Consider the following 18,545-nt stretch of genomic DNA (forward strand, 5'->3'; position numbering starts at 1 on the left):
AAACCAGTGTCCAAGTTCAGGATTAACAAGTGACGTATCACTGGCCTCCAGTTCGTAGTGTGTGGTATGATGCAACAGCCATGCTGGTTTACATAAACTGAGTTGTGTCTCCAGCATTCTTAACAGCCTCATTAAGTTCTTAAAAAATTGGCTGTGACAGTGACTGGCTTATAAGGCTTTCTGCATGTTGATGCAGTTCAGAGGCATGGGGTTTTGCAGCCTTTTCATATAGGTTGCCAGTATTGGTTTATCTGATCAGTCTGGCAAACCAAGCTCCTCCACGTTCACTATATAAATCCATGATATGCCCACATCTTGAATACTGCATTCAGTTCTGGTCACTCCATCTCAAAAAAGATATATTTGAATTGGAAAAGGTACAGAGAAGGGCAACAAAAATGATTAGGGGTATGGAACAGATTCCATAGGAGGAGAGATTTAAAGGATTGGGACTTTTCAGCTTGGGAAAGAGATAACTAAGAGGGGATATGATAGAGGCTTATCAAATCTTGACTGGTGTGGAGAAAATGAATAAGGAAGTGTTATTTACCCCTTTACTTAACACAAGAACCAAGGGTCACCCAATGAAATTAATAGGCAGCAGGTTTAAAACAAACAAAAGAAAGTATTTCTTCACACAACACACAGTCACCCATGGAACTTTTTGCTAGGGATGTTGTGGAGGCCAAAATTATAACAGAGTTCAAAAGAGAACTAAATAAGTTCATGGAGGACAGGTTCATCAAAGGCTATTAGTCAGGATGGGCAGGGATGCAACACCATGCTCTGAGTGTCCTTAGCCTCTGTTCGCTAGAAGCTGGGAGTGGACAACAGGGATGGATAACGACCTTGGCAAATAATGCATTTTAAAAATCTTGGCCTACTAGGAAACATATATTTATATATGTTTCCCAGTCACAAATCTAGCATTCCGGAGTCACTAAAACATAGTCCAGTGCTCTGGCCGCTGTTTGTCGTGCCACCATTCACTCTACCGCTCCATCCCCAATGGCCCTGCACTGTCACTTTCTGCTGCCACCTGCTATTGTGACCTCTGCGAGCCAGTCTCTTGTGGTTCTACCCAGCTCTCCGTGATTTCAGCTCTCAGTGTGAGAACCTTGCTGCTAGTGCAGGCTGGGCCATCTCTTCCACAGAGACACTGTCCCAACAGGTCTAAGCACTTAGACTTGATTATCAGTGATTTCAGCTCTAGTGGTCACTTAACAAACCCTCTGAAAGGAGGTTCCAAAGAGGATGGATCTAGACTGTTCTCAGTGGTACCTGATGACAGAACAAGGAGTAATGGTCTCAAGTTGCAGTCGGGAAGGTTTAGGTTGGATATTAGGAAAACCTTTTTCACTAGGAGGGTGGTGAAGCCTAGGGAGGTGGTGGAATCTCCATCCTTAGAGGTTTTTAAGGTCAGGCTTGACAAAGCCCTGGCTGGGATGATTTAGTTGGGAATTGGTCCTGCTTTGAGCAGGGGGTTGGACTAGATGACCTCCTGCGGTTCCTTCCAACCCTAATATTCTATGATTCTATGAAAAGACTTTCTATGGAGCCTAATCAGCTCTATCTCTAAACAGTAGAGAGGGGCAGGTCAAATAATGCCTGTGACTTTTAGGCAGAGCCCAGCCCACCTTCTCTCTCTTCACTAGGATCTGGCATCCAAACCTCCTGCTTAGCAAGTGCAGTTCAGTTGAGGGTGACCAGTGCTTAATTTGTAATGAAAGAGGTATCAGGGCTCAAGCAAGTTTGTTATTTTCATAACTGATGTGACAAACCCAAAGGTCCCAGGGCTACAAACTGCCAAGCCTAGAGGTGCCGGGGCTCAGCCCTGGCAAGCCCTAACACCAGGGGTGGCTCTAGACATTTCGCCACCCCAGGCACGGCGACATGCCGCGAGGAGCGCTCTGCCGGTCTCCGGGAGAGCGGCAGGCGGCTCCGGTGGACCTCCTGCAGGCATGCCAACTGGCAGAGTGCCCCCTGCGGCAGGCCGCCCCAAGCACGCGCTTGGCATGCTGGGGCCTGGAGCTGCCCCTGCTAGCACAAATTAAGCACTGAGGGAGACTCCCTTATTCAGGCAGGCTAAGTACAGTTCTGCTGCCCTTTACTCATACAATCAAGATAACAACATTTCAGGACCCCCACATTTAATACTTAAGTGATTTGTGACCCAACACCAGCCAAAATCAATCACTTGGACAACACAGCTCTGTCTGCTGGATACCTGGGCAGATTAGGTGTGTTCGTGTAAATACAGTCTGGTCCTGAAACCTTTACATCCATCCCTGGCTCACTACGAGCTGTCAGGGGAGAGCTCAGTCAGATCTTGCTTATAAATAATAATTTGAAATTATTAGGTCGGCCAATACACAAATGTGCCAACATTGTCATAAATAACAGCTCTGTGAGGACGCTAGTCTTTGTTCAGGCTTTTCAAACCCATAATGCTTTCTCAGGTACAAGTATTTTCTCATACTCTGTACATGCTTTTAAAGTGTGTATTAATGTTGCAATTTCACTTCAAATTTGAAACGAATGACTAAATTGGCAACACTGCATGTAACTGGGGGAGGGGGATGTCGGGGAAATTCAGGGGGGGGGTCTAGGGAAATCCCTGGAGGGTTCTGGGGGGAGGGTGATAAGCTATGTCCTAGGAGAGCTGCGGTTAGTGCCCTGCTCTTCCGCTGAGCCTGAGCATCATAAATGGCCTCTCTGTGCTTCAGCTCCCTAGTTGTCAAAGGAAGAGAAGTGCTCTGCCCTTCCTCACTGGGGTAAGTGAGGAGAAATGCATGCAGGATATTACCTCACCCAGCCTTCCTTTAAAGGCAGCGAGTCACCCAGGTGCAATGGTGATGGGGACCATGCAAGCAGGGCCGGCGCTACCATTTAGGCAGCCTAGGCAATCGCCTAGGGTGCCAGGATTATTGAAGGGGCGGCATTTTGCCGGGGGGTGGCAGGTGGCTCCGGTTGACCTGGCCCCCATCACTGAAAGATCCAAGCACCTCACAAGTTTTAATGTAGCAGAATGAGGGAAGTGATTATGCCCCTCTATTCAGCACTGGTGAGGCCACACCTGAAGTCCTGTGTCTAGTTTCACACAGACACACACACCCACTACAGAAGGGATGTGGACAAATTGGAGAGAGTCCAGCGGAGGGCAACGAAAATGATCAGGGGGCTAGGGCACATGACTTACGAGGAGAGGCTGAAGGAGCTGGGGTTATTTAGTCTGCAGAAGAGAAGAATGAGGGGGGATTTGAAAGCAGCCTTCAGCTACCTGAAGGGGAGTTCCAAAGAGGATGGAGCTCAGCTGTTCTCAGTGGTACCAAATGACAGAACAAGGAGTAATGGTCTCAAGTTGCAGTGGGGGCAATCTAGGCTGGATATTTGGAAACACTATTTCACTAGGAGGGTGGTGAAGCACTGGAATGGGTTACCTAGGGAAGTGGTGGAATCTCCATCTTTAGAGGTTTTTAAGGCCTGGCTTGACAAACCCCTGGCTGGGATGATTTAGTTGGTGTTGGTCCTGCTTTGAGCAGGGGGTTGGACTAGATGACCTCCTGAGGTCTCTTCCAACCCTAATCCTCTATGATTCTATGATTTCTCCTCACAACACCCCTGGGAGATACAGCAGGACTATAGTTCCATTGTACAGAGAGGTAACTGAGGCACAGAGAGGCCAATAACAGTGAAGGTTCTGGATTCTATTCCCAGGGCAGGGGGGGCAATTACAGGAGACCCTGAGATTCCCGCTCCAGAATGAAGCCTTAGCTATACTGAACCTTTAGGTGTGGCCTCAGCCTTCACATGCCTGTGACACTCTCCACGTTACAAAGCTCCTCACACTGGTGTGGGGCCGTTCACATTAAAGCTTGTGAGGTGCTTGGATCCTCCGGTGATGGGGGCCAGGTAAGTACATTACAGAGCCAGGAGCTTTAGGCCTTTCAAAAGAAAACCAGCTCAGGGGGTTCGGCTCCTGGGAGACCCCGTCTCAGAGGAGGCCCCTCCCACACTGCAGAGCATGGGGGCTTCTAGTCCTGCCATTCTGGGGGGCTCTTGAAGCAGCTGAGCCCAGAGTCAGGCTGCTATGGTGGGCACTTGCATGGCCTCCATCACCATTGCAGCTGAGTAACTTGCCACCTTCAGAGAGACAGGCTGGGTGAGGTAATATCCTGCATGCATTTCTCCTCATCCACCCACCCACCCTGGGGAGGAAGGGCAGAGTGGGTCTCCTCCTTTTACATCTAGGGAGCTGAAGCACAGAGAGGCTACGTTCAGTGCTCAGGGTCACACCCGGTGTTTGGGAAAGAGCAGGGCACTGGCCGCTGCTCTCCTAGGACATAGCTTATAGCCCTCCCCACAGAACCCTCCTTCCTCTCTGGAGCATGGCTGCAAGGCTCAGGTTTGTGTTGGATGCCTTCTTTTAACTCCATCCTGCAGCCACCAACGAGCCAGGCTTCCACAAGTTTCATAGCCCAGGGTCAGGGCCTTTGTTTGCACCTTTTCTGGACTGCTGCTCGGCCCGCAGAGACATCTAGTGACTACATACTGTACTGCAAGCAAACTTAGAACAACAGGGAATGCCAAGCTGTCTGCACCTGCTGCAGTGTAGGCACTCTGGGCAGTGACCCAAGCGGATCTCCCGTCACTGTAGTTAATCCACCTCCCCAAGAGTTGGGAGAATTCTCCCATCAACCTGACACTGTCTACACCAGGGTTAGGTCAGCACAGCTCCATCTCTCAGGGCTGTGGAGTTTTCACATCCCCAAGGGACGGAGCTCTGTCAATGTCAGTTTTCAGGGTACACCAGCCCTTAGTTATAATGTTTGTCAGGCAGTGATGCGTTGTGATTCCCCAGGGGCAAGGAGTCACGAAAGGCAATCGTGGAGGTTGCCAGGGATTGAAAATTCTATCACAACCTCAAGCAAAGACAAATCTCTGTCTTTTATCCTCCACAGTCCAGTATTCTCTGCCAACCTCCTGAAACATGCCCTCAAACCAATTATCTAGACTTGTTTATTTATCAGTCACATTTCTTACGGGAGCAGATGAGGGCTGCACTGTGCTAGGTGCTGTACAAAGCTAGAACAGTCAATGATCCCTGCCCCAAACAGCCGACAATGGAAATAAACTGGCCAGACCCAGGGTGGGGAAAGCGGTAGAATGCACCAGCAGAGGGATCAACGGGATGGCAATAAACAGCCTGTTAGTGCCATGGGTTTGGCAAGGAAGCTAGTTTGGATGGGCTAGGCTGAAGGGAAAGCAAAGGGCAGGAATAAGAGGGGTGGATGTGGAGGCTGTGCAGGATGGAGAAACCAGCCCCTGAGCACAGGGCACAGACAATCCCAGGCAAGCATATATATACCTGCCCCTGGAAATTTCCACTACATGCATCTGACGAAGTGGGTATTCACCCACGAAAGCTCATGCTCCAAAACGTCTGTTAGTCTATAAGGTACCATAGGACTCTCTGCTGCTTTTTCAGCTCTTTAGTGATTTCAGCTCTGCAGCACCTAACAAGACTCCTAACTGAAGGCTTGGCAACTTGTGAGTTACATTGCTATAAAGGAGCCCTGGGCACCCTAGCTTACTACCCATCCACATTGGTAAGGCACATAGAGCGCTCTGACTCTGTGGCTACAGCGCTGCTGGTACTCCACCTCAGAGAGCAGAATAACATTTGCTGTGCCTCCAGTGGAGTGCAGCGGCACCAGTGTGGACGAGGTGTTGCATTACTACGCTCTGATCAGCCTCTGGAAATGTCCCATAATCCCTTTAAATCAAGTAGCCACTCTTACCATTGTTTTGTAATCACTGCAAGAATGCGGATATGCTCTTTGAAAGCGCTGTTTCTGACAGCCAGCTGCTTATCTGCTCTGAGACAAAGCAACCATTACTGTGGAATGCTATGTGTGAGAGAGAGGCTGGGGAGGGAGAGGTCTGCTGCTGTCTGAACTTACAAGACAGCATGCTGACATGAGCTCAGCGCCCAAAAAACCCACTCTCTCTCCCAGGGCCAGCACCAGCGTTTTTGCCGCCCCAAGCAGTAGGGGGCAGCTCCACTGCAGGACCTTCCCCTTCGCCACCCCAAGCACCTGCTTGCTGCACTGGTGCCTGCAGCCAGCCCTGCTCCTTCCCTCCACATACACAAAGCGTGGCCACACTACAGACTAGAATATTAGGGTCAGAAGAAACTTCAGGGGGAGAGTTAGTTCAGTGGTTTGAGCATTGGCCTGCTAAACCCAGGGCTGCGAGTTTAATCCCGGGGGGGGGGGCATTTAGGGAACTGGGGTAAAAATATTCTAGTCTATGATTAACACCATTAATTTGCGCTTGAATAGGGAATGGGAATGGCTGGGTCACTTCAAACACAGCCTCATCAATTATTGGGAGTGGACCACATCCACCGTGATTGAATTGGCCTTGTCAACACTGGTTCTCCACTTGTAAGGTAACTCCCTTCTCTTCGTATGTCAGTCTATTTATGCCTTTATCTGTAATTTTCACTCCATGCATTTGAAGAAGTAGGGTTTTTTTACCCATGAAAATTTATGACCAAATAAATCTTTTAGTCTTTAAGGTGCCTCATTGTTTATGTGGATACAGACTAACACGGCTACCTCCTGAGGTCCCTTCCAACCCTGATATTCTGTGATTCTGTCATCTAGCCCAATCCCCTGCTCAAAGCAGGAGCAACACCAACTAAATCACCCCAGCCTAGGCTTTGTCAAGCCGGGCCTTAAAAGCCTCTAAGGATGGTGTCATGGTATAATTCCCCACTCTGATCTTTAGCTTCCAAAAGATGGGGTACCAGCATGAATTCCTCTAAGATCAATTACCAGCTTAGTACTTGTAGCGCTGCCACCAACCAGGAATTCCAGTGTCTGGTACACTCTGGTCCCCCCCAAACCTTGCCCGGGGACCCCCAAGACCCAGACCCTCTGGATCTTAACACAAGGAAAGTAAACCCTTTCCCTCACCGTTGCCTCTCCCAGCCTTCCTCTCCCTGGGTTACCCTGGAAGATCACTGTGATTCAAACTCCTTGAATCTTGAAACAGAGAGGAAAATGCACCTTCCCTCTCCTTCTCTCTTCCCCTCCCAGATTCTCCCTGAGAGAGATAGTAATCTTAACACAGGGAGAATTTAGCCTCTCTCTCCCCCTTCCCTCCTTTCTCCCCACCAATTCCCTGGTGAATCCAGACCCCGTCCCCTGGGGTCTCACCAGAATAAAAAAACAATTACATTCTTAAACAAGAAAAGCTTTTAATTAAAGAAAGAAAAAACAGTACAAATTATCTTTGTAAATTTAAAAAAATGGAATAGGTGCAGGGTCTTTCAACTATAGACACTGGGAATACTCTCCCAGCCTAAGTATACAAGTACAAATTAAAATCTTTTCAGCAAAATACCAATTTGAACCCCTTCCAACCAAATACACATTTGAACTTCTTCCAACCAAATACACATTTGCAAATAAAGAAAACAACCATAAGCCTAACTCGCTTTATCTACCTAGTACTCACTGTTCTGGATCTATAAGAAACTGTATCAGGGAGATTAGAGAGAAACCTGGTTGCACATCTGGTTCCTCTGAGCCCCCAGAGTGAACAACAACCAAACACTAACAGCACAGCACAGAAACTTCCCTCCCTCAAGATTTGAAAGTATCCTGTCCTCTGATTGGTCCTCTGGTCAGGTGACAGCCAGGCTTACTGAACTTGTTAACCCTTTACAGTCAAAGAGATATAAAGCACTTCTGTTCTATTCTCTTACTTATCTGTTTATGACAGATGGAGATTCCACCACCTCCCTAGGTAACCCATTCCAGTGCTTCATTACCCTCCTAGAGAAATAGTGTTTCCTAATATCCAGCCTTGACCTCCCACATACCATTGCTTCTTGTTCTGTCATCGGCCACCACTAAGAATAGCCAAGCTCCATCCTCTTTGGAACCCCCTTCAGATAGTTGAAGGCTGCTATCAAATCCCCCCTCTCTTCTCTTCTGCAGACTAAATAACCCCAGTTCCCTCAGCATCTCCTCATAAGTCATGTGCCCCAGCTTCCTAATAATTTTCGTTGCCCTCCGCTGGACTCTCTCCAATTTGTCCACATCCTTACTATAGTGGGGAGACCAAAACTGGACGCAATACTCCAGGTGTGGCCTCACCAGTGCCAAATAAAGGGGAATAATCACTTCCCCCAATCTGCTGGCAATGCTCCTACTAATACAGCCCAATATGCCATTGGCCTTCTTGGCAACAAAGGCACACTGCTGACTCATATCCATCTTCTCATCCACTGTAATCCCCAGGTCCTTTTCTGCATAACTGCTGCTTAGCCAGTCGGTCCTCCGCCTGTAGCGATGCATGGGATTCTTCCTTCCTAAGTGCAGGACTCTGCACTTGTCCTTGTTGAACCTCATCATATTTCTTTTGGCCCGATCCTTCAATTTTTCTAGATCACTCTGGACCCTATCCCTACCCTCCATCATATCTACCTCTACCCCCATCTTAGTGTCATCTGAGAACTTGCTGAGGGTGCAATTAATCCTATCATCCAGATCCTTAATAAAGATGTTGAACAAAACTGGCCCCAGGACTGACCTCTGGAGCACTCCGCTTGATACTGGCTGCCAACTAGATATTGAGCCGTTGTTCACTACCCATTGAGCCCGACAATCTAGCCAGCTTTCTATCCACCTTACAATCCATTCATCCAATCCATACCTTTTTAACTTGCTGGCAAGAATACTGTGGCAGACTGTATAAAAAGCTTTGCTAAAGTCAAGATATATCACATCTACCACTTTCCCCATATCCACAGAGTCAGGTACCTCATCACAGAAGGCAATCAAGTAGGTCAGGCATGACTTGCCCTTAGTGAATCCATGTTGACTATTCCTGATCACTTTCCTCTCCTCCAAGTGCTTCAAAATGGATTTCTTGAGGATCTGTTCCATGATTTTTCCAGGGACTGAAGTGAGGCTGACTGGTCTGTAGTTTCCCGGGTTCTCTTTTTTTCCCTTTTTAAAATATGGGCACTATCTTTGCCTTTTTCCAATCATCTGGGACCTCCCTTGACCACCATGAATTTTCAAAGATAATGGCCAATGGCTCTACAATCACATCAGCCAACTCCCTCAGCACCCTTGGATGCATTAGATCTGGACCCATGGACTTGTGCATGTCCAGTTTTTCTAACAGTCCTTAACCTGTTCTTTCACCACTGAGGGCTGCTGACCTCCTCCCCATACTGTGTAGTCCAGTGCAGCAGTCTGGGACCTTGTCTGTGAAGACTGAGGCAAAAAAAGCATTGAGTACTTCAGCATTTTCCACATCATCTGTCACTATTTTGCCTCCCCCATTCAGTAAGGGTCCCACACTTTCCCTGACCTTCTTCTTGTCGCTAACATACCTGTAGAAACTCTTCTTGTTACCCTTCACATCCCTTGCTAGCTGCAACTCCAATTGTGCCTTGGCCTTCCTGATTACACCCGTGCATGCTCTAGCAATATTTTTATATTCCTCCCTAATCATCTGTCCAACTTTCCACTTCTTGTAAGCTTACTTTTTGAGTTTAAGCTCACCGAAGATTTCACTGTTAAGCTAAGCTGGTCGCCTGCCATATTTGCTATTCTTTCTGCACTTCAGGATGGTTTGTTCCTGCACCCTCAAAAAGGGCTACTTTAAAATACACCTGGACTCCTGGACTCCTTTCCCACTCATAACAGCCTCCCAGGGGATCCTGCCCATCAGTTCCCTAAGGGAGTGTAAGTCTGGTTTTCTCAAGTCCAGGGTCCATATTTTGCTACTCTCCTTTCTTTCTTTTGTCAGGATCCTGAGCTCAACCATCTCATGGTCACTGCTGCCTAGGATGTGGTCTCCAAAGTGGGGTGCACGCACCCCAGGGGGTGCACAAGAGGATCCTTGGAGGTGTGCGGCAGCAGAAGTGTTGTTTCTTTTTTTGCTTCATCAGTTCAGGCGGGAGTCTGAGTGGCTTTATTTTTTTTTTAATTTGGCAAAAATGGTAGACCTGGCATGGCGGTGGGTGTGGGGTGCTCAAAAATTTTTTACTGATAGGAGTGCACAATCAAAAAAGTTTGGAGACCACTGGCCTAGGATGCCACTCACTTCTACTTCCCCTACTAATTCTTCCCTGTTTGTAAGCAGCAGGTCAAGACGAGCAGGGCCCCTGGTTGCTTTTAAAACACTTGTATCAGGATCCTTGGGGGCAGGAGGAGCGCTTTCTTTTTTTACTTCATCAGTTCAGGCTGGAGTCTGCGTGGCTTTTTTTTTTTTTTTAATTTCGCAAAAATGGTAGATCCAGTGCGGTAGAGGGTACACGCTTAAAACATTTTTACTGATAGGGGTGCACGATCAAAAAAGTTTGGAGACCACTGGCCTAGGATGCCACCCACTTCTACTTCCCCTACTAATTCTTCCCTATTTGTAAGCAGCTGGTCAAGAGGAGCATGGCCCCTAGTCGGTTCCTGCAGCACTTGTACCAGGAAGTTGTCCCCGCCACTCTCTAAAAACTTAATTTAAGTTTGCAAATGAATTGTAGCCCTGAAGTTTCTCTGAATGTCCAGGGAGATTGAAGTGTTCTCTTACTGGCTTTTGTATGTTACCATTCCTGATGTCTGATTTGTGTCCGTTTATTCCTTTATGTAGAGATTGTCCGGTTTGGCCAATGTACATGGCAGAGGGACATTGCTGGCACATGATGGCATATATCACATTAGTAGATGTGTAGGTGAATGAGCCTCTGATGGTGCGGCTGATATGATTGGGTCCTCTGATGGTATCGCTAGAGTAGATATGGGGACAGAGTAGGCAATGGGGTTTGTTACAGGGATTGTTTCCTGGGTTAGTGTTTCTATGGTGTGGTGTGTAGTTGCTGGTGAGTATTTGCTTCAGGTTAGGGGGCCTGTCTGTAAGCAAGGACTGGCCTGCCTCCCAAGGTCTATGAGAGTGAGGGATCATTTTCCAGGATAGGTTGTAGATTTTTGATGATGTGCTGGAGAGGTTTTAGCTGGGGGCTGTACATGATGGCCAGTGGTGCTCTGTTATTTTCCTTGTTGGGCCTGTCCTGTACTAGGTGACTTCTGGGTACCTGTCTTGCTCTGTCAATCTGTTTCCTCACTTCCCCAGGTGGATACTGTAGTTTTAAGAATGGTAAAGATCTTGAAGGTGTTTGTCTCTGTCTGAGGGATTGGAGCAAATGCGGTTGTATTTTAGGGCCTGGCTGTAGACAATGGGTTGTGTGATGTGTCTGGATGGAAGCTGGAGGCATGTTGGTAAGTATAGCAGTCAGTAGGTTTCCAGTATAGAGTCCAGGAAGTGGATCTCTTGCATGGACTGGTCCAGGCTGAGATTGATGGCGGAGTGATGGTGCAGTGGAAATTGTTGAAATCCAGGTGGAATTCTTCAAGGGACTCTTTCCCGTAGGTCCATATGATGAAGATGTCATCAATGTAGCACAAGTAGAGAAGGTGTGCTAGGGAACAAAAGCTGAGGAAGCGTTGTTCTAAATCAGCCATAAAAATGTTGGCATACTCTGAGGCCCTGTGGATACCCATAGTAGTGCCGCTGACTTGAAGGTCACCAAATCTGAAATGGTTGTGGGTGAGGACAAAATCAACATACAACATAACATACAAAAACCAGTAGGAGAACACTTCAATCTCCCTGGACGTTCAATAACAGGTTTAAAAGTAGTCATCTTTCAACAAAAAACTTCAAAAACAGACTTCAAAGAAACTGCAGAGCTACAGTGAGTGGCTGGCTCACTACAAAAGCAATTTTCCCTCTCTTGGGATTGACCCCTCCTCATCGGTAATTGGAAGTGGACCACATACATCCTGACTGAACTGGCCTTGTCAGCATTGGTTCTCAGCTTGTAAGGTAACTCCCTTCTCTTCATGTGCCAGTATATTTATGCCTGTATCTGTAATTTTTACTCCATGCAGCAGAAGAAGTGCATTTTTTTACCCATGAAAGCTTATGCCAAAATTACTCAAGATAGTTAAATCCAAAGCTGACTGCAAAAAGTTACAAAGGGATCTCACAAAACTGGGTGTCTGGCAGATGAAAATTCAATGCTGATAAATGCAAATGAATGCACACGGTAAAATATAATCCCAACTATACATATATAATGATGGGGTCTAAATTAGCTGTTACCCATCAAGAAAGAGATCTTGGAGTCATCGTGGGTAGTTCACTGAAAACATCCACTCAATGTGCAGTGGCAGTCAAAAAAGTGAACAAAATGTTGAGAATAATTAAGAAAGAGATAGTTAATAGGACAGAAAATATCATATTGCCTCTATATAAATCCATGGTACATCCACATCTTGAATACTGTGTGCAGATGTGGTCGCCCTATCACAAAAAAATTGGAGCTGGAATTGGAAAAGGTACAGAGAAGGGCAACAGAAATGATTAGGGGTATGGAACAGCTGCCATATGAGGAGAAATTAAAAAGATTGGGCCTTTTCAGCTTGGAAAAGAGATGATTGAAAGGGGAGATGACTAAAAGAGTTCTACAAAATCATGAATCATGTGGAAAAATTGAATAAGGAAGTGTTATTTACTCCTTCCCATAACACAAGAGCTATGCCCTCCCTGACTCCTGCACCCCCCCATCGCCACCTGCACCCCTCGTACCAAATGGGAGCTGCCCCAGGTAAGTGCTCCACACCCCAACCTCCTGCCCCAGCTCAGAGCCCCCTCCCACACCCTAACTCCCTCCCAGACCCTGCACCCCCAGCCCTGAAGCCCCTCCTGCACCCTAAGTCCTGGCCAGATTCCACACCTTAACGTTTAAAAAAAAATTATAAAGCGGTCTTATCCAAAGCACTTTACAATAGTTAGCTAACGGAACAAACAATATTAGGAAAGATCATTCAGTGGTCACTGAGACCCCCAGCGATTTTCAAGCGGTCTGTGGAAAAATAAGTTAGACTACAAAACCAATCAAGGTACCGCACTTTATTTTCATTTACTTCCTATTACTTATAGGAGGAGGATGAAGAAAAAAAGAATGAAAAACGTGTGTGTGGGGGAGGAAAATAAGAGAATGTTCTTTTTCTTGGCTGGGTCCCAAGGGGGGACCTCAAAAATGAAGCTGAGCACAGGGCCCCACTAATTCTAAATCTGACACGGGGGCTGACCTAGGCTGACCAAATGTCCTGATTTTATAGGGACAGTCCTGATATTTGGGCCTTTTTCTTATATAGGCTCCTATTACCCCCCACCCATTGTCCCGATTTTTCACACTTGCTCTCTGGTCACCCTAGGCTGAGCCCCCCGAGCTCCGCATTCCGCTGCCAGGCAGGCCCATCCTTAGGATTTATGGTGCCCTAGGCGGGATTATTAAACTGGTGCCCCTGTGCCTGTCTTGCTCTTAGCAACACAAACATAAGCTTACACTATTGGAAAACTTGCCACATGCATGTTATTAAAACCAGTTTAACTTAATGAAGCACACTGTAATGCTGATGGACTAGCACTAAAAAGTAGCACAATATAGAAAAAATTCTGATTTGACAGAATGATGCAAATAATATAATTTTTTTAATTTGTCAACATTTTATTGGAAATTTCTGTGAAGAAGTATTGAAACAAGGATTAGTTTTTAATTAAAAGCAATCTTTCTGGCTTTTTTGGCTGCAAAATCAGTCATAATGTCATCGTATGACAAAGACAAAGTGATGTCTTGTTTGATTGCAAGAATAGCAAGGCCAGTCAAGTGTTCCTTGACATGCATCTGAGGAAGTGGGTATTCACCCACGAAAGCTCATGCTCCAAAAAGTCTGTTAGTCTATAAGGTGCCACAGGATTCTTTGCTAATTTTACAGATCCAGACTAACACGGCTACCCCTCTGATACTCAAGTGTTCCTGACTCCTTGCAGAGTGGAGATAGTTTTTAATGAGCTTTAGTTTTGAGAAACTCTGTTCTCCTGATGCTACTGTTACAGGAATTGTCAGGAGAATACAAGTGGCAATGTACACATTAGGATATATGTCAACAAGTTTGCTGGTATGAGTAAACTGTACAATGTCCATCGATTTTGCATGTGGCAATATTGATGACAGTGTATTCAATTCTTTGTACAGTTCAAGTCCATTTAAATCAAAACAATCGCCGTGCTTCAGGAGGGTCTCTAGGTTAGGGGTCCCCAACACAGTGCCCGAGGGTGCCATGGCGCCCACAGGGGCCTCCCAGTGCACCTGCATACTGGCTGGCGGACGAGCATCCGCCGAAATGCTGCCAAAATTCGGCGGCATTTCATCAGCGACGCCTCTGGATGACACCGCTTGCTGCCGATAAGCAGTGTCATCCAGAGGCATCACCGCTGAAATGTCGCCGAATTTTGGTGGATGCTTGTCCACTGCCACGGTCCTTCATGTGGTAATAGCCAGAAGAAAAAGGTTGGGGACCACTGCTCTAGGTTCTTGCACTTTGTCATTAGTTGCTCTTGTTTTCCTATTTCATTGAATTTATTCCTGCTCAGCCCACCTACCAGCTGAGTGAATGGAACCCCAGGCCGACAGCGGGTTGAGCGGTTCAACCAGGATATCAGTTGCCGGCCTGCTCAGCCTGCTGCCAGCCTGGGGTTCCTTAGGGGTCCCCAGGCCAGCAGCGGGTGCTGACGGGGGCTGGCTGCCAGGACCCTGGGTGGCAATGGGGCAGCAGCTGGAAGCCCAGAGCAGCAGCAGGCTGAGCCGCTCAGCCCACCGCCGCATGCCATCAAAAATCAGCTCACGTGCCACTTTTGGCACGAGTGCCGTAGGTTGCCAACCCCTGCTCTATACACTAGTAAGAAGATGAGCATATTACAGTTGTTGGAGGGCTCTATTTAGCAGTAACAGGGCTATAGGAAAGTCAGTCAACATTTTTTGTTTCTCTGATGAAAACTGGCCCACTCCCTTCCCCATACCAAACTTGTCACAAATAATTGTCAACAACTTAATTCAGGATTGTTAGCAAGCATTTTTGGCGAACAAATTTGTTAAATGACAATCTAAATGGCAATGCAGTACTGCTTCCATGCTTGGCTCACCCCCCCAGCCTGCTGGTCCAACAGCTGCAGTAGAGGAGGAGATAGGTGGAAAACTGCAGGACCCCAAAATCCACCTCTTGGGGTGCACAGTGGCAACAGCAGCAGCAAACCCTCAGGTTCGATCACATGCCAATGGGCACCACCGCCAGCCCAACAGACCATGGTGAAGTTAGCACAGCATCTGATCTCAGGGACGGGGCACCCATGGAGCCACAGCAGCTCATCTTACCCTGTGCAGCTCCCCGTGGATGAGATGGATCACTGCCAGCCCGGGGGAGAGACACGCTCCCTAGCTAGGGTGACCAGATCCAGATGTCTTGATTTTATAGGGCCAGTCCTGATATTTGGGGCTTTGTATTATATAGGTACCAATTACCCCCACCTAGGGTGACCAGACAGCAAGTGTGAAAAATTGGGACAGGGGCGGGAGGTAATAGGATCCTATATAAGAAAAAGACCCAAAAATCAGGACTGTCCCTATAAAATCGGGACATCTGGTCACCCTACAGGTGAGTTCCTATCCCACCCCTTCCCAGAGACCCCAGCAGCCAATCATCTCCCTCAGACTGTGCTCCATTCGGCTCTCTCTAGGACCCAGCAGCTCTGCTCTTACATGCTCCACTGCTTCCCGTCTGTCAGGGCTCCCGGCAGAGCGGTGCCCCCAGACGTAGTGGTGCCCTAGGCGGCTCCCTGTTCTGCCTATGGCTAAGGACAGCCCTGCTGCCAGGACAGTGGCTGACCCCTCCTTTCCCCCAGCTCCCCACACCACTGCCAGGAGCTGGGGCTGACACCCTCCCCACACTGCTGCCAGGGGCTGGGCTGGTTCCTAACCCCCTCAAGCTCCATTCTACCTGGGCCTGGGGCTGACCTCCCAAGCTCTGCTGCCTGACACCTCACATCGCCACCCCCGCAGACACGTTCCTCCATGCCTCGCTAGGGGGCACACGGGACTTTTGGTAAACTAGGCATTTCTTCATTTGCTCTTGCCAATTGATCAATTGGAAAGAACAAACGAGATGAAAGCCCGTTTTTGTCAAAAAAAAGTCAGGATGGCTGGAACAGAGCTTAAAAAGGGAACTGTTCTGGCCAAACAGGGACATATGGTCAGCCTATCTCCAGGCAAGAGGGTCCTGAGGGAGTCTGGCCAGGGTGGGGACAGACGCTGGCCTGGCTAATTGCGCCACTTCCGGAGTGATTCCCTGCCCTGGCACTGGACCGACCCTGGCTGTGCTGCCAGCTCTGCCTGGCAGATGCCATCACCTTCCAGCAGGGCCGGTGAGTGTGGCCAGAGGCAGAGTGTGAGGGAGTGGGTCTCTGGAGGTGTGTTGGGGGCTGCTGGCCAGTGGAGGGTCTCTTGGAGGACAGTGGAGGAGGTCTGTGTGCTGGGAGGCTGGGCAGTGGGGGGTCTGAGTGAGTGCTGTGTAGTTGTGGTGGTGGGCTGTGGGGAAGTGCATTGGACAGTAGTGGTGCAGCTGTGTGTGGGGGTGCTGGGCAGGGGTGGTGGTGTGCAGGCCACGGTGCATTTGTGGTGGAGGGTCTGTGTGTGGTGCTCCTGGGCATAGCAGTTCCGGGGGATGCTGGGCATAGGGAGTTGGGGCTGTGTGGCACGGCATGGGCCCAGCCCTGAGGGGGAGGGGCATGCTGGCAGCACAGGGCTGAGCAAGCCAGTGTGCATCTGGCAACTACCAATTTGTGCAGTGCCCTTGCACTTGGCTGGGTGAAGCAGGGCCGGCCCCACCATGCTATGTCCCATTGCCTCTGGCTGGCCCCTTGCTCTGGGGACAGACCGACCTCCCCACACCGTGCTCCTTTGCCCGTATGGGGCCCCACAAATATGTCTGGTGCCAGGCCCACAAAAGGTTAATCCGTCCCTGTGTGATGGAACCTCCAGAAATACTTCCAACCACAACTGGCAACCCTAAGAGGGTTCCTGCTGCTTGTGCATGCAAACTCTCCTTTAGCCACGGGGGTGAGCAGACGTCCTGATAGTATCAATAGAGCCCTGCAAATCTGGGGCTATCCGCTTTATATCCGTGGATCATGTCTGCAGATCAGATATGGATACAAATTGTGTATCCATGCAGGGCTGTAATTATCAGGACCGACCCGATATTAGGGGCTTTGCAACTATATCCACCCCAGCCTCTGCAAAAAAAACTGTCCCGATTTCTCACACCTGCTGCTGGGTCATGCTAGCTGTACTTAGGGTGCAGCAATTTCTGGTACTGTCCTGCGACTGGGGCGAAGAGTGAGTGCTAGGAAAGGCTTTTGTCTAACACTGAAGCAGGGGCTTTGCTACAGTCAGAGGCGCAGCATTAATCCCACAGCGGCTCTCTCTGCCTCCCTGTTAGAGTTCGGTCTAGTCCCCCCGCCCCCGCCCCCTGCTGCTATACTTTTAAAAAGCGTCTTGGTTCGTTCTTGTGCCCAATTTCTTCCTCGGGAAGGAGTGGCGGGAGAGCCTGGATTCCATCAGCTGTTACCAGCAGAGGGCTCTGGATGTGGCGCAGGGAGGTGAAGCTGTTCTCTGCCTCGCTTTCTGCTCATTGTATCCGGGGTTGCACTTCCCAGGTCGCACGGTGGCTGCTGCATCCATAGTGAGCCGGGAGCCCAGGTTGTGCCGCTGCTGCTCCCCAGCGGGGTGTGTGCGGGGACAGACCTGCAGTAACCCCGCTCTGTGCGCAGCCGGGGGACTCTCCGGGCGCTGGACCCAGCCCCTGGGGCAGCCCCGGGCTCTGCCGACACCAGCCCCTGAGCCGGAGCCTGCAGGTGAAGGGCGAGACCCGGGGAAGGGCTGGGGCCGGGCAGGAAAGTGACTGTGCACCAACGGCCCCTCCTCGCCCCAGCTCTGCTCCCGGGGGGCGGGGCGGGGGTCTGCGAGTCCCAAAGCTGCTGCCCACCCTGACCCCCGCCCCGGCTCTACCCCCCGAGCGCCTGCAGGAGCCGAGCCAGCTCCGGGGAGCGAACGGGTCGGGCCGGGCCAGGGACCCAGTCTCCCAGCCCGAGGGGAGCGGGCAGGAGGGAGACAGGGGCAGAGTCTGGCAGGGACAGCAGGAGCGATCAGTGGGGGGGAGGTCCCGGCTCCCAGCCCTGCCCAGCCCCACTCCCTGCAGCACCCCGGGGCACACTGACTTTCCTGGGGAGAAGGGGAGCAGCAGGTAGAGGAAAAGCCAGTTCCTGCCTCTGCCTGGTGCCCGCGCTGCTGGGGGGATGCGCTGCCCTGGGGACAGTGTCAGGGGGACCCCCCAGAGCGGCTCCTTTGGTTCTGCACTTGGCTAGGGGGCTCTGTGCCTGGGAGGGGGGTACCAGTGTCTGGGCGGTTTGGTCCCGGTGGGAGGGGCAGGGTCTGTGCTGGAATAAAGTGAGCCAGGGTTTTCCCAGCATCACAGAGTCTAGCACGTCTGTCTGCAGGGAAAGGCTGTGTGGGAACTGCGGTGAGAAATGGACCAAAGTCCTTCCTGGAACCTACTCCTTCC

General features: G+C 49.5%; 1 protein-coding gene across 3 annotated transcripts in view; it reads left to right on the forward strand.

Moving 5' to 3' along the window:
- Positions 1 to 17,636: 17,636 nt before the first annotated feature.
- LOC127032783 (zinc finger protein 665-like) overlaps positions 17,637 to 18,545 on the forward strand; it is a 30,157-nt gene continuing 29,248 nt past the window's right edge. For 2 of the 3 annotated variants that reach the window (XM_050920368.1, XM_050920370.1), the window contains exon 1: positions 17,639 to 17,838. The gene's annotated coding sequence lies outside the window, so the exon portion shown is untranslated. Of the gene's footprint in view, positions 17,839 to 18,545 lie in introns of all 3 variants that reach the window. The other variant, XM_050920369.1, reaches the window with a different exon arrangement.

The sequence above is a fragment of the Gopherus flavomarginatus genome, chromosome 12 (genome assembly GCF_025201925.1).
Source record: "Gopherus flavomarginatus isolate rGopFla2 chromosome 12, rGopFla2.mat.asm, whole genome shotgun sequence".
NCBI classification, from domain to species: domain Eukaryota; kingdom Metazoa; phylum Chordata; order Testudines; family Testudinidae; genus Gopherus; species Gopherus flavomarginatus.